The 14,678-nt window shown below is 32.2% G+C and overlaps 1 protein-coding gene across 3 annotated transcripts in view; it reads left to right on the top strand.

Annotated features, from left to right (window-relative positions):
• Positions 1–14,678, top strand: part of LOC129746341 (uncharacterized) — a 583,019-nt gene that overhangs the window by 88,431 nt on the left and 479,910 nt on the right. For all 3 annotated transcript variants that reach the window (XM_055739955.1, XM_055739954.1, XM_055739953.1), the window contains exon 2: positions 6,626–6,650. The gene's annotated coding sequence lies outside the window, so the exon portion shown is untranslated. The remainder of the gene's footprint in view (positions 1–6,625; positions 6,651–14,678) is intronic.

Below are 14,678 nucleotides of genomic sequence, written 5' to 3'. Positions count from 1 at the left end.
ATAAAACTAAAACAATGCAAAAATTCTATCTGGTTTGAGTTATAGGGTTGTGAATTTTACCAGTCATTTTGACTGGTCACGGTTCAAGTGTAGGTACATGGCGAAATTTATATAGCTTTTTAAAAGAGCTAGATAAATAAAAAATACACAGATTTGTGAAGATTCAATATTTATGAAAAGTCGTATTTTTTGAGAATTTTTAAATCGAAGTATTTAAAAGATATTCAACAAACAAAGTGTCAAACCAGTTATTATGACTGGTGCGGACTTTCTAGTGTTAAGGCCGAAAAACAATTCAAATCGAAAGATGAACAAATATGCTGCATACATTTAGGGGTTAAATTTTTAATCATAACTAATACAATTTTAATTACAAAAACAAATGAAGTTTTGCCTTCATTCAATTCGCTAGGTCCACGCAGTGTTCCCATTTTATTTTTCCTTCAAACTTTACCGTTTGATAGGGTTTGTAGCCTTTTGTCAAACTACAACTAAAACAAACCCAAAACTATACATTTACTAAGCAAATAAGTTGAACTCTAACAGAAATCAACCGATTTGCTTCTAAACGCTTTGATTTCATCAGGAAGGGTGTTTGTTTGCGAGCCTTAGAAAAAATAGATATAGGTCAAGATTTCGGAATTACATTTTTACTTACACTTGAAATTTTTTTAAAAACAAATCAAGTTTTTCACAATTTGAAACTCAACATAAAGGTTTTCAAACGTAGAAAAAAGGAGTTTTGATATATTGTAATTTTAGACTGAGTTATTGATGATTATCTGGAAAAATTTCATGTTGATCAAAGTTACCCCGGTGATAAATGTTACCCCTTTTTACGGTACTACAAATTTTTCCTTGGAAAACTGATGATTTCTCCTAGCGGTCTCAATTGAAAAAAAAATGCATTATATAAAAAAAGCGTTGATTTTGTTTTGGTCTTTTAATTAATAAATACTGGAAACAAAATATCAAATGAGAACTACTGGTCGTGATGTATGAAAGAGCGGGGAATCATGGGCCGCCTTTTTTTCTTTGTTTCATTACTTCTTTGTTCTAAAAGATAAAAATGAAAATTGAAAATGTTATGGTATTATACATTTTGAAGGTATAATTAGGCAATTTTTTTTTAATTTTTATAAGCTTTTTTTATTTTGAAAAATGGTGGGGAATCGTGGGCCACGAAATCCAAATCGACTAGGTAGCATACAATAGTTTTGAGTTGATTCAAAACTGTAATTTCAAAACTCATTTCGTTATTTCAAAGAAATTTCAGATGATGAAATTAAAAAGAGAGTTTTGTATAATCGAATAGATTCAAAAACCTGTCTCGCGAATATTTTGATAAAATTCCTTATAAAGGATGGATATGATTCCTTATAAAGGATGTTTCATAAATAGTTCCTTTTCCACGTGAAAGATCATAACAAAATTAAGATCATAAGCGTATGAGCAAATATTTTTATGAACTTTAGGATCCCCAGCGATGCAATTATAGGGCGATTTTTCATTATATGAGTTAATTTGTATAACATTTTTAAGCTTGATACATGAAAGAAGCATATGATACGTATTAAAGTCAACTACATATAGAAAAATATGCTTACGCAAAGCAACAACGATGACAGTTGGATTGAGATTTTTATCTCAACACACATTTGAGATATTGAAAGTGGCGTTTTCCCATGGCCTACGTTACCCCACTCTTCCCTACATATTATTTAAAAAAAGCATTGATTTTGATTAAGTTTTTTTTTTCGATTTTTATTTAGGCCATTATTGAATTAATACTGGAAATAAAATTTCGAATGAGAACTGCTGGTCGTGATGTACATATTTATTGGACTCCCTGTGCCTTTCTAATTTTACCTTATCTCGAAAATATTTATCAAAAACCGAAGAACTCATTTTAATATAAGCTAGGTGAGTTTGAAGTGATGAAAACAAAATCATCGATCCAGCTGATTTTATTTTAATACTTTCGGAGCGATTGAAAACACAACTTCATCCTATTCACCGTAAGAGACATATGTCTGATATTGGTTATTTGATCTTTCTACTGTTTTGAAATTAAATCTTGAAATCTTAAATTTTTCATAATTACTTTTTTTATGGACGCATCCTGAACGCCCAGGGGGGAAAAATCCCTAATCAGACCTTTAGTGATAATTTGGCACTCCTCCTTTGGAAAAAAAATCTGTAGATCAGCTACGGAATGCTCAAAAAAAATTTCACTTAGTGTCCACGAGGTTTCCATAACTTTAAATTTTGTAAAAATCGGGTGAGAAATAAGATAGATAAAGCGGTTTTAAACTTTTTATATCATATTTCTCACTCGATTTTTACAAAATTTATAGTTATGGAAATCTCGTGTACACTAAGTGATTTTTTTTAATCATTCCGTAGCTGATCTATAGCCTTTTTTCCAAAGCATTTTCATTTCGGATTTCTTCTTTAAGATTTTGTCTGAGATTAATATTTGAGATACATCACGAAGTTTCCAAAACTTTTAATTTATTTAAAATCGGCTGAGAAACAACGAAGATATATTGTGTTTTTTCAGGAGTGTAAATTGACACTCCAGGGATGGTAACGGTAGTCTGAGTCGATTCGGGGTCATTTTTGAATTTTTCAAACCCTGGGGTCTAAGAAGCTTTGTCTTCGTTCAAAGCTCATCCATGATTTCATGCATAATTTTTAAGTTTTAAGTATCGTTTTTCATGAGTGAATTTGAACTTTAAGATTAGTATGGAAAAATTAAATATTTTGTATTGAAAAATAAACATCATTTTTTTTCTTTTGAGCTTGTGATATAACGCAGGGTTTTTGTGCAAATTTATAAATTCTTTAAAGCATGGGTGACTAAACCATGACCCTCGGGATATATTTGGCCTGCAGCTGTTCTCAGAATTGAATGTTTTCTTGATTTACAACATTTGAGAAAAAAAACATGTGCCTACATCTTCATCAGCTTCATTTGAAATGAAAGTCGTAGAAATCTCCTTGATTTGATCTAATGTAACACAAAAAAAAGGTTACCATAACTGAATAAATGAATAACTACAATTACAATAAAAAACAAAATTCAGTTTTCAATATTGTAGGGGAGAGTGAGGTATCGTGGGCCATGGGGAAACGTGGGCCACTTCAAATATCTCAGCTGTGTATTGAGATAAAAATCCCAATCCAACTGTCATCGTCGTCACTTTGCGTAAGCATGTTTTTCTATATGTTGTTGACTGAAGTACGTATCACATGCTTCTTTTATGAAATTTGCCTAGAAAAATGTACTTACATAATTAAACAAGCACCGGCAAAATTGCATCCTTGCGAGACCTTAAGTACATAACAAAAATATGCTCATACACTTATGATCTTGGTTTTGTCATGTTTTTTCACGTGGAAAAGAAATTTTTGATGAAACATAAATAGGTCACACAAACGCAACCAATTTCCAAATCATTGCTTGGGGGGAATCGTGGGCAATATTTTGTGGGGTATCTTGGGCCACCTATATTTTGGTGTTTTTATACACATTCAGAACTTAAATACGTCATTACTATTTGTAAAGTTTTCTTATGCCAAATGCAGAATCATGAAAAATGTTTTGTCCATCTTTTCTAATGCGATAGAGACGAATAAAAATCCTGTTTATGGAATTTTGTCGAAACGTTCGCGAGCCAGGCTTTATGAACTTTTTGGTCATACACAACTCTCTTTTTAGTTTCCTCATCTGAAATCCCTTTAAAATAACTAAATGAATTATGAAATTTTAGTTTTTGGTTAACTCGTAAACTTTGCACGTTATCTAGTCAATTTGAATTTAGTGGCCCACGTTTCCCCACAGTTTTTCAAAATAAAAAAAAATACTTTTTTTAAAACAGTCAAAACTCGGGAAATTAATGTTATTAAAAAATAATAAAAAATGCCTAATGATACCTCAAAAACGTAGTAAACCTTTCCATTTTTTTCCATTTTATCTTATCTAATAAAGAAGTTATGAAACAAAGAAAAAAGTGGCCCATGATACCCCACTCTACCCTACAATATTTGACACATTCACAGGGAATCCGCATTTTTGCTGCCTTTGATTTAATAACTGATTTTAGAAGATTGTAGTGTCTTGAATTCGTATCATTTGTCAGATTTTATCTATCACCTCCGGACTTAGTGATGAAACGTGTGAATTTTTTTTAATTTGATCTGTTTCAAGTAAAACCGATCTTTGATAAATAATAAATAAATCAATTAACCAAAACACTAAGATTGCGAACATTCTGGTTAGGATAACGAATCACAAGAAAATGCTTCATCCTCACGCAAGGTCGTGTGAACTAGGGAGGGTTTTAAACCCCCCCCCCCCCCCCTCCCCCATTGAAATTTATTCCAAGTAAAATTTTCACCGTTGTATGTGAAAATTACTTGATTTTAAAATGTGTTCAAAATAACTTTTAACAAGCAAGTCAGAAATTTGGCTCGCCTCTAGCGGAATTATGTCTTCAATCACCCAAGGCTTGTGACATTTTATTTTACTACACTATATGACGTTCACGAACTGAAACCTATTTTTAAATGTTAATTTCAAGTTGCAATTCAATTTACTCTTTATATTGAAACTCTAAACTTGACATACCAAAACCCTACCTCGTCTTTAGAATGGGTTTTTATTAAGAAGTGTAACAAGAATAGAGTTTGAAAATACCCATTTTAACTTCAGAATTAAGTCATCGAATAATAATTTTATACCATTTATAAACCAACAGGCATTTTCTTTTCACGACGTACAACAGAATTAGCAAAAAAATCTTAAATCTAATATTCTCCACCTTTTTACTAAAAATTTTCATTTAAAAAAAATCGTTTTTGTACTTTTGTTATGCTGATATGAAATATTCATCAAGAAATAATTTCAGTTTCAGTTTTATTTTACGTTTCTTGTTCTTTGAAATGGGAAAGGGTTTGATGATTATTCAAAGTCACAAAATTTGCATTCAAAACGTATTATTGACTAATTTGAGTGCCCCGAATCTAAATATACAACTATTCTGTCTGCTTTTGTTATTAAAATGACTTTTCAAAACAGGTTTAAATTATTTAAGGAAGTTCTGCACTTTTTTTAATAAACTTGAAAACAAAAACATTGCATTCTCAAATTATTGTTTTGAGCTTATTATTAACTTTCATGAAGACTTCAAGTAATTGTTCATTCTGCGAAAAAAAGTTATAGATGTTTTCTATTTGTTTACTTTACCTCATTTATCGAATTTTTAGAGAAGTTTTAAACCAAATTGAATTAACGATACTTTTTAAAGCATGAATCTAATCGATTGGCAGGATCCAACAGATTTATGAATGAAATTTATTTTTTTTTAAACTCTCTGCAGTTATATTAAAAAATACTTTTCAAATTTTGAAAACAGTTGAATTCTTTTTTTTTTTGACTATTATCAAAATATTATTCCTTAATTGAATGATGTATAATACACAAAATAAGAATCAGATTTCTTCTAAAATGTTGGTTTAATAGTTAATCAGTCATCATTGATTGATTTCATTTAAAACTCACACATTTTAAATTTCCATATAATCAAAATGAAATGTGGTAGTCCAAATTTGACAAAATATTCGAGTTCAGGACACTTGCATCTTCCAAATCAATCATAAAAACAGCATTAAATGATGTTCCCTTGAGTTTTTCTAATGGTAAGACGTTTTTATTGTCGAATAATTTTTTTTAAATGTTAAAAAAAAAATTTTTTCATCCTAATATTTTGTTTTAATTTTTCAAATGAATTCAACGAACTTTATAGTACAGCTTTTCATTCAATTTTAAATAAATATAGGAAATTTAAAGTCAAGCTATTTAAATTTTTAGAAATATTCATCAATGTTTTTCAATTTTAAATTTTTTTTTTCGAAAAGCATAAACTTTTAATTTTTCCAAATAAAAAAATGCCATTGTAGATCGTGATTTTTTTTCAATTTCAAAACACTACCACCAACTTTTCAGTTGAAAAAGAAGAAGGTAAATGTGAATTAAGATGAATTATAAATAACAATTACTTTCATTTTCCTAACAATTAATCATTGTTAATTTTTCACCTTATCCGACATCTACTTTAGAATTGAGATTTTTTCTTTCGAATCTGTGTTTTGGAAATTTTTTTTTCCAATTTGAAAACTGAACTGCTTGGAAACTATTTTGACACAAAATTCTAGTTCAGAATAAGGAACATCATTTTGAAAAATCTATCAATGACTTACCGAAAATATCATTGATTTGAAACTTTCATGATGATCTGTTTTGGAAATTTTGATTTATATTGTCAATTAAATTTATTATTTTAAGTGTTAGTGTGATAATTATGATTAAGAAAATGATGTTATAAATCCGATTCCTTATCAAGTCTGAATTTTTGGTACTGTTATTATTTTTTAGCTATATTCGAATTTCGACCCTCAGCAGATTTATTTGTGTTATATGATTCTTTGGCACGATTTTTTTTTCTTTTTTTCTTTTTCACTGATTAACCTATTCGCTTACAGAATACAATACAACTGTTTAACTAACCCTTCATGATAATTAAATGAATAACATAATAATGTTTTCTTTTCCCTTTTTCAGCTGCGTTGTTAACTGCTTCTAAGTGGTAAGAATATCATATTTTTCTTGTTAATCAATTCTGTCTTTAAATCGATTGCGATTTATTCAACAGATCATCCGGCTTTTAGAAAGTCCTTATACTTAATTACATATTTCACATACATAAATATTTATTTATATTTCAAATATTCATTTATCTTAAAACCTTTTGACTTCATGTTCTAATTCGATATAAATAACACAAGATTTATAGTTGTCTTGGCTCCCCGTTTTTTAAAACTGTATATCTCACTTGAGCAGGCTTCAAGCCTAAGCGCGTCAAGCGCCTTAAGCCTCGTTCTAATTGTTTTCATTCGTTTAATTAAAACTTAATTACAGTCATAAATTCATCTGCAAGATTCTGTTGGCGCGCGGCTCAATTCTGTAGTCGATTTATTCAAGAAAGCATTTAATTCCTCTTCCTCCGACTGCTGCCTGTTACTTTCTTCTGCTGGCTTGGACGAATTTCGGTACATCTATCTAATACCGAGTCGGAATGGAATCGCGCTTACGCTTCAGACAGAATGCCTTCAACCATTGCTCAAATTCCTTAGATCTTCATTTGATGTTCCGGCTGGCTTTCTACGGTGAAGGGAGAAAGGAGTTTGTCTAATTCTATTCATGATGCTTAGGGGAGGAGCGGGCTATATGCGCCTATTAAGCAGAACACTGATTTAATCAAATATCACATCAAATATGTGTAAAAAAACTATATACACGTGTGCAGGCATCTGTTTTCTATACCTTGGAGTAATTTTTATATTAAAATTTTTTTCTGTTTCCAAGAAAACGATTTTATTATAAGTGTTGTCTAAAATGCCGAACCGCAAACCGTGCGGGCTGAATGCGCCTATTTATGTTTTGAACAAAATTTCTGCTTTTTGGGCAATATTTCCGTATAATTTCATTGAAACTGCTAGAGAGTAATCATTTCCGTACGACAAAGCTAAAGTTTTATAAAAATCAATGTATATTATAATTTTATGGAATAAAACAAAAGTTAGGGTTGCCATACTATGGAACAGTTCATCTATAAGAAAAACTTTATCAAATCTGTTTTTAGATCTTCAATTCTCTCTTAAGATGTTATTCAGAGCTTAGATTTGAAGGTTCAATGATAAAAATCATTTATTTATTCTATTTAACCTGTTATTTTAGGATGGAGGCATTTTACAAACATGATGGGGGCATACAAAAACACTCCATATTCCACAATATAATCATTATTAAACCTCCACAAAAGTTGAAATATGTTTAATTTCTTAAGTTCATTTGAATAAGAAACAAAAACCATCCTAGTTTTTGTTTTAAGCTTCTTTACGTATAATTTTTAAAAGTCGAAATATTACATCAAAATGTATAAAAACCTTGTATGATTTTTAATTTTTTTTTGAATTTGTAAATTCATAAAATTCTTTCTTGCCTTATGTTCTAAGCGTATCACCCTCAAAATGCATTGGTCAGATAAGCTGTCTAGTCAGCCATTTCATCAAACAGTCGTAGGGTCATTTAACCCGATAGGCCCATTTAGGAAACCTTTCCCCTACTCCTACTTCTGGCTGGTCCGAGTTTGCTCGCCACTCGGACCAGGGCAGTCATCCCGGGAAGGTTCCACCCGCGGCGAAAACCAGCGGTCACTTTCACTAGGTACCGGAGCCGGGTGAGAGTTAATTCACTTTGATCCTATCCGAATCTTCCCCAGCCTCAACCCCAGAGCCACCCTTCGAGCGACGAGTCGATTCAAGGACCCTGCTCGTCGTGGGAGATCCTTATCAAAAAGTGCTCGTCACACTGAAAGCTAAACGTTATCCGGACAGGGAGGATAGCTTTCGTTTCTCATCAAACGACTCCCTTCCCCATACTTTACTCATTGCCACCCCACCTCCCTGCTGCTGCATCCCCAGAATATATCCTAAGGAAGGGGGTGAGAATCCTTGGTATGGCATCAGGCAGCAGGTCAACAATTCCCTCGGCCACCATCACCCCAGGGAGCTGCGTCTGGCTGGAGGGGCTGCAGAAACCAGGAACAAATCCTCACAGGAGCGGTGAAATCCCACTCACCGAAATATTCCGCATTTATTTAAAGGCTCCGGCCGCTGGCTTTGGTCGTTTTCGCCATAACGGAGAGACGGGGATTTGGTAAAAGTATTTTTTGGAACTAAAAAAAAATTTCGGGATACAAATTCTGTATAAACTTTCATGATTTTTTTTATTCAAGGGCTTTTTTATTTCATAGACCCTCTCATAATTGAGGCAACTAACCAAATTTGTTCGAAGAAGGATATAATAACACTAGCTTAATCTTTATATGCGTTGATTGCGGAAAGGCTTAACGAACCTTAACACGTTCGCTGTCATGGGACTCATATTCGGGTGATGGGTGTATATCCTGGGAGGCCCCGTCACATCAAAAACGGGTGACGCTCTTTTACTCGAGTTAACTGCTCAGTTTCACCACGCTTTGGAAATGATGAAGATTCTTCTCTCTTCGCTCTATAAATTTTTTTAGGCCTGGCAAGTAAAACTTCCAAAATTAGCTTGGCGAAGAACGTGTTAAAGTTCACGTCTTTATTTTTTTTTTTTTTTTGGATTTTCATCCACTGGGATGATTCATTCCTAAAAACTCACGGCTTACATCTCTCGTCTCTCTAATCACTCTTCACTTCCTCTCTGTCTATCTTTCTCACAACTCATGATCAATATCTCACGTATTATTTCTCGCTTTCTCATGTCTTTCGGTCTCACACCTTGCCACTTACGTCTAACAAGTTACTTCTTGCAATTCGTGTATCACACCTCTCATATTATGGCGGAAATTTTGTTTTTCGTCTCTGGTTCCATGTCTCTACTTAAACTTTTAGCTCTGTTGCCAGATCTACGGATTTCTTCGTTGATCTTCGGATTTTTAACACTTATACGGATTCACGCATCCATGCTCGAAATCTACGAATTTTCAGCATTTCCTACGAATTTTACATGGATTTTCGGAAAAATATAGGAATTCTGCGGATAAATGTAAATTCTACCTGATGACAAAAACAAGGTCATCAAGTTTCATTGTGCCAAAATCAGTATATTTTTCGTTTTTCGTAAAACCTACGGATTTGAGCGGTTTGCAATCTGGCAACGCTGCCTCTTAGTCCTCCAATCACTCTCCTCACTTCAATGCAATGTTTCTTTCTTCTTTCATCTCACGACTCAACTCTTTCGTCATGCCTTACACCACTCTTATTTCGCATCTCAAGGTTATGGGAGAATATTTGTCTGGCAAAGACACGTGTAACACCGCGTGGGCATTTCAAACCTTCCACTCATGCTTGATCTTCAAACGTTTGACGTGCCAAGTCTCCCGTCTCCTGTCTCCCTTCACTTGCTCACATTTTCCATTTCACCTCACTTTCACTTTTTAACGTTTGATCTTCTCATGATTCTTCTGTTTAAGATCTCACTTCTTTCAACTCATCGCTCTCACGCCTCATGTTGTTCGTTTAGTTATACCCATGTTGGAAAACTAATCGTGTTGAAAAGTTAGTTTTGTTTTTTTTTTTAATTTGATGAGCTGAAACAAGTCATATAGCTGAAAATGGTTTACATGCAGACCTTGTTCGGACCTCGGTTTTTTTTTCTAATTTTTTTTACTGATTTCTACAAAAAAAACAACATTGTTTATCATCTTTAACATAATTTTTAGTCAATTTACGAAAAAAAATTTTAAATGATATTTTTTTGTCATATTTGCTATGTGCCAAAATCGAATGTTGCCAAAAACAAATGTTGCTAAAACGTGTATTAATTTTGTTTGGAAATGCTTAGAATCGCCGGAAAAATATATTTGAATAAAAATCAAGTGTCTTGAGAGGACTGTTTAAGATACAAAGAGTGGGTTGAGATGACCGCATAAATATTTTCAATACTGCGTAGAGAAGACAGCATGAATCTATAAAAGGTGAATTGGGAAAATTGCTTGAAGAAAGAAGGAACGTAAAAACATCTGTGATGTATCTTTCAGTTCATCTAAACTTTATGAGATATTAAACAAAGTAAAAGCTGCATTCGATAAAACATAACGACTTTGTGTAGGCGGAAGTGTTTTCTTATATGTGACTATTAGAGTGCCCCAAATGACCCGACTTTTGAAAAAGTTATACGCTGCAGGCTAAAATTGATCATTGGCCTAGTACAAGATCTCATACCAAATTTGGGCCAGATCGGATCACGTTTAGGGGTCGCTCAACGAGCCTGAAGTTTGTATGGGATTTTGAGACATTTTGTTCGGGAGAAACATGAAAAACCAGTTTTTCATCAATAACTTTGGTTCCCGTCGGCCGATGTCTTTCAAAAACGGGTTTTCGTAAAGCCTTAATTATGAAAAATATTTTATCCGAAGACTGCATTTCGATAAAAGTTAAGATAAAAAAGTTATAAGGCTTCAAAAATGGGCTAACTTTTTTAACGGTGGTATTCAGCACTGTTAATGAGGCGTCAATATGTTCGACCGCCTCGGCTCATTAATAGTGATGAATACCATCCTTAAAAAAGTTAACCCATTTTTGAAGCTTTGAGAAAACCCGATTTTGAAAGAAATCGGCCGACGGGAACCAAATTTATTGATGAAAAACTGGTTTTTCATGTTTCTCCCGAACAAAATGTCTCAAAATCCCATACAAACTTCAGGCTCGTTGAGCGACCCCTAAACGTGATCCGATCTGGCCCAAATTTGGCATGAGATCTTTTACTAGGCCTAGGATCAATTTTAACCTGCAGCGTATAACATTTCACATGTTTTGAATTTCCCATACAAATTTGAGGCAGTCTAGTGACTATATTACCTTTTTCTTGAATATCTATTGAAAAGGCGTCGGATCTCAAGATTAAAAAAAAAATCGTTCATTTTAAATTATTTGTTTGTATTGCATCTTATTGCAGGCGAATTTTTTTCTGTCAATTAATTTATTTTTTATTTTTTCCAAGAAAAAAAATTATGAAAAACAATTTTCCAAACAAACAAGAATCAATGTTTGATTTTTATTTTTTTCCAAATCTTATTTTTTAATATAGTTGAAATTTTTAATCGACAAGATATCCGATATCGACAAGATTTTACAAAGATATAACCCATATGGGAAAAATTGTGCCAAGCTTACCCAATTATATGGAAACTTATGGAAGAGAGATTAAAAGAAGTATGTAAAATTATTCTTATAAAGATTCCAAACATATAATCAATAAGAATGTTCATTCCCATCCATTTTATCATTCCCGGGAATCGAGAAATCTGATGATCCTTTTCCGGGGAATTCTGGAGATACCAGGAAAATTTTAAAAATAAGATTACAACATTCTATGGCATATGATAAATTATCTATAGGGGAGAATAGAGATACTTGATCCCCTTTTCTTATTTTCATCATATATTTTTGGTTAAATTTAGTAATACGTCGTCTTTTGCATTTTCTGACAGCATGTAATTTCAAATTTAAATGCTTCAAAATTAGGAACGATACATGAACTCGTAGACAAACTAGAAGCATTTTCGTAAGCCTAAGAATTGGGATTAGGACCGATTGGGATAAAATGCCTAGTCAGCAATCAACTGTCACTTCAACCCATAGTGCAGGTGAGCCTGATAGCATACAGTAACGCGGGGTAACTACCACAATAGATCAACTACTGGTCGCAGTGGGCTCTCCCCTACAAGGAAAAAAAAGCCTAAGAAAATTATGATATTTTTTAAGTTACAGGAGATTTGATCCTTTACTACAGGAGACTTGATCCTTATTTCAAAGTGCCCTGACAATAGCCAAAAATCTAGTAAAATCTGAAGAAAAAAGGTCCGTTGACTTTTTTTTGCCATATTAGTTCTCATTTCAAAGTTTGTGAGTATCAAAAAAAGTTATCTCTCTTCTTCGCATTGCATACTGCTCAATTTCCTAGTTTGGAAATAAATACAGTATGTTCAGTCCTTAATAAAAAATAATTACTGGATAGACATGAGTTATTGGAGTTATTAGTAATTTCATGATAACCATTTATCTCGATCAATTTAGAAAAATATATATCTTTTAAGAGGGATCAATTATACCCATAACATACATTCTAGAAAACATCTTCTTAAAAAAATGAGAGTTTTCTATTGCTTTGAAAATATGACATTAAAATGTTCATATAATACTCCAACGATTGGCACATTATAAAAAAATATTTTTCTTGTAATTTTTGCAAAACATTTCAAAGGGATAAAAAAGATCTTCAAATTAAATTTTGAAAAATTGTTTGAAAACGTTCAATTACTGGAATTTTTTTTTATTTGTTGAGATAACATCATTGTTGTTTTGTTCTATTTGGCACTTTTTTAGAACATTTGATATTTGTTAAACATTCCTGTTTCGAGATATACACAGTAAACGAAAATTACCGAGTTCGGTAATTTTTTTTACCGAAATCCTAACATGTGTAAATCGTTAAACTGTTCGGTAATTTTTTTGGTAAAAAATGAACGAACATCGGTAAATCAATTCTTCATTTACCGATGTTCGTTTATTTTTTACCGAAAAAATTAGAATTTCGGTAAAAAAATTACCGAACTCGGTAATTTTCGTTTACTGTGTAGCGAAGGAATCAAGTATCCCCAGGGATTAAGTATCCTTATCCTCCCCCTATGGTTTTTATATAATTCTAAAGTAGGTAGTAGTAAATTGAACGAGCCTATAGTAAACAAAGAGACAAAATGTCATAATAGGATTTTTTTTTTATTTTCTGTCAGTGTCCTACCAATCGAGCAGAACCAAGCAGTCTTACAGGCTCTACAACAGATATGCAAGTTCATTATTTTGAAAGGGATCAGTCGGCGCCGCTTTGTTTACTACAGTCTCTTTACCAAATTGGCACAAGTGTTCATAAACAATTTTAAAAATAAAAAAAAATCCAAAAAATTGTTTCATATGTTTACACTATTTTTCAAGTAGAAAATACTGACAGCAAATCCTTTTATGCTAAAAAATTTAAAATTATCGGCAAACAAAGCAATTTACACCGCATTTTTAACTTTTTTAGAATTCATCTAGTAGACGGTTAAAAAAATTATGGTTTAGTATCGTGCGAATACATGTATCAATCAGTGTAGGTAAATACTTTGAAATAGAGCAGAATATAAATTGAAATACAAAGCGTACTTAAGCTGACTGCTTCTTGCTGCGAAAATTTCAAATTATTGAGTATGACTTTCCATTATCAATAAAAGTGTTTTTTTTTTGCTAGACTTCAATTTATTTTTTAAATCTCGTAAATTTCTGATAACTATCCAGTTGTTTCAACTGTCAACAGCTCGTAACAAGAACAGGAAGTTTGTGATGATGAGTGTTGCAAAAAAAAAAAAAAAAACATTCCAAATTTCCCCGAGGCGTTTCTTTATTTGTTTTTATTCGGTTTAACAGATTGTTTGTCGATTTTTACTTTCATTTCAAACTGTTTAACTCTTTTTTTTTAACTCAATTATTAACCAGTTAAGACAAATGTTTGATTCTTAGCCATATGTCAATGAAAAAACAATGATTTTACTTGCTGTTAAATAAAATTTTAGCACAATGTAAGTTTATTTTTTGAGTTCGGAAATTCCCGAGATTTTTCAGCGTTCTCCTGGATTCGGGAATCGCCGATATTTTTGGTTTCCCGGGAATTTCCGGTCGTTTAATCCCGGAAATGGACATCCAATTATCAATCATTGAATGTTGTCAGTATTTAAAATGTCGTTTTTGTTATATTGTGTTTGAGGAAAAAATATCAAAAGAAACATTGTTTTAAATATTTCAATGTCTCACATGTAAATAATCAAGGAATTTGTTTCAAAATTTAGGAAGATAAATGTTAATATTTTCGATATCAGACAGCGTTATTTACTGTAAACTTTTATGCAAGACAACAAATTGCACATTTTTTCGAGAAATTTAAGTGCTAATTTTGAATAATTTAGGGACGATGGTTTCAATTATGCAATCTGTTTTTTGCAAGCAGCTCTAGTTTTTCAAATGACCCATTA

The sequence above is a fragment of the Uranotaenia lowii genome, chromosome 2, assembly GCF_029784155.1.
Source record: "Uranotaenia lowii strain MFRU-FL chromosome 2, ASM2978415v1, whole genome shotgun sequence".
Classification (NCBI taxonomy): domain Eukaryota; kingdom Metazoa; phylum Arthropoda; class Insecta; order Diptera; family Culicidae; genus Uranotaenia; species Uranotaenia lowii.
The sequence above is the reverse complement of the archived record's forward strand: the minus strand, read 5'-3'. Positions and strand labels throughout refer to the sequence as shown.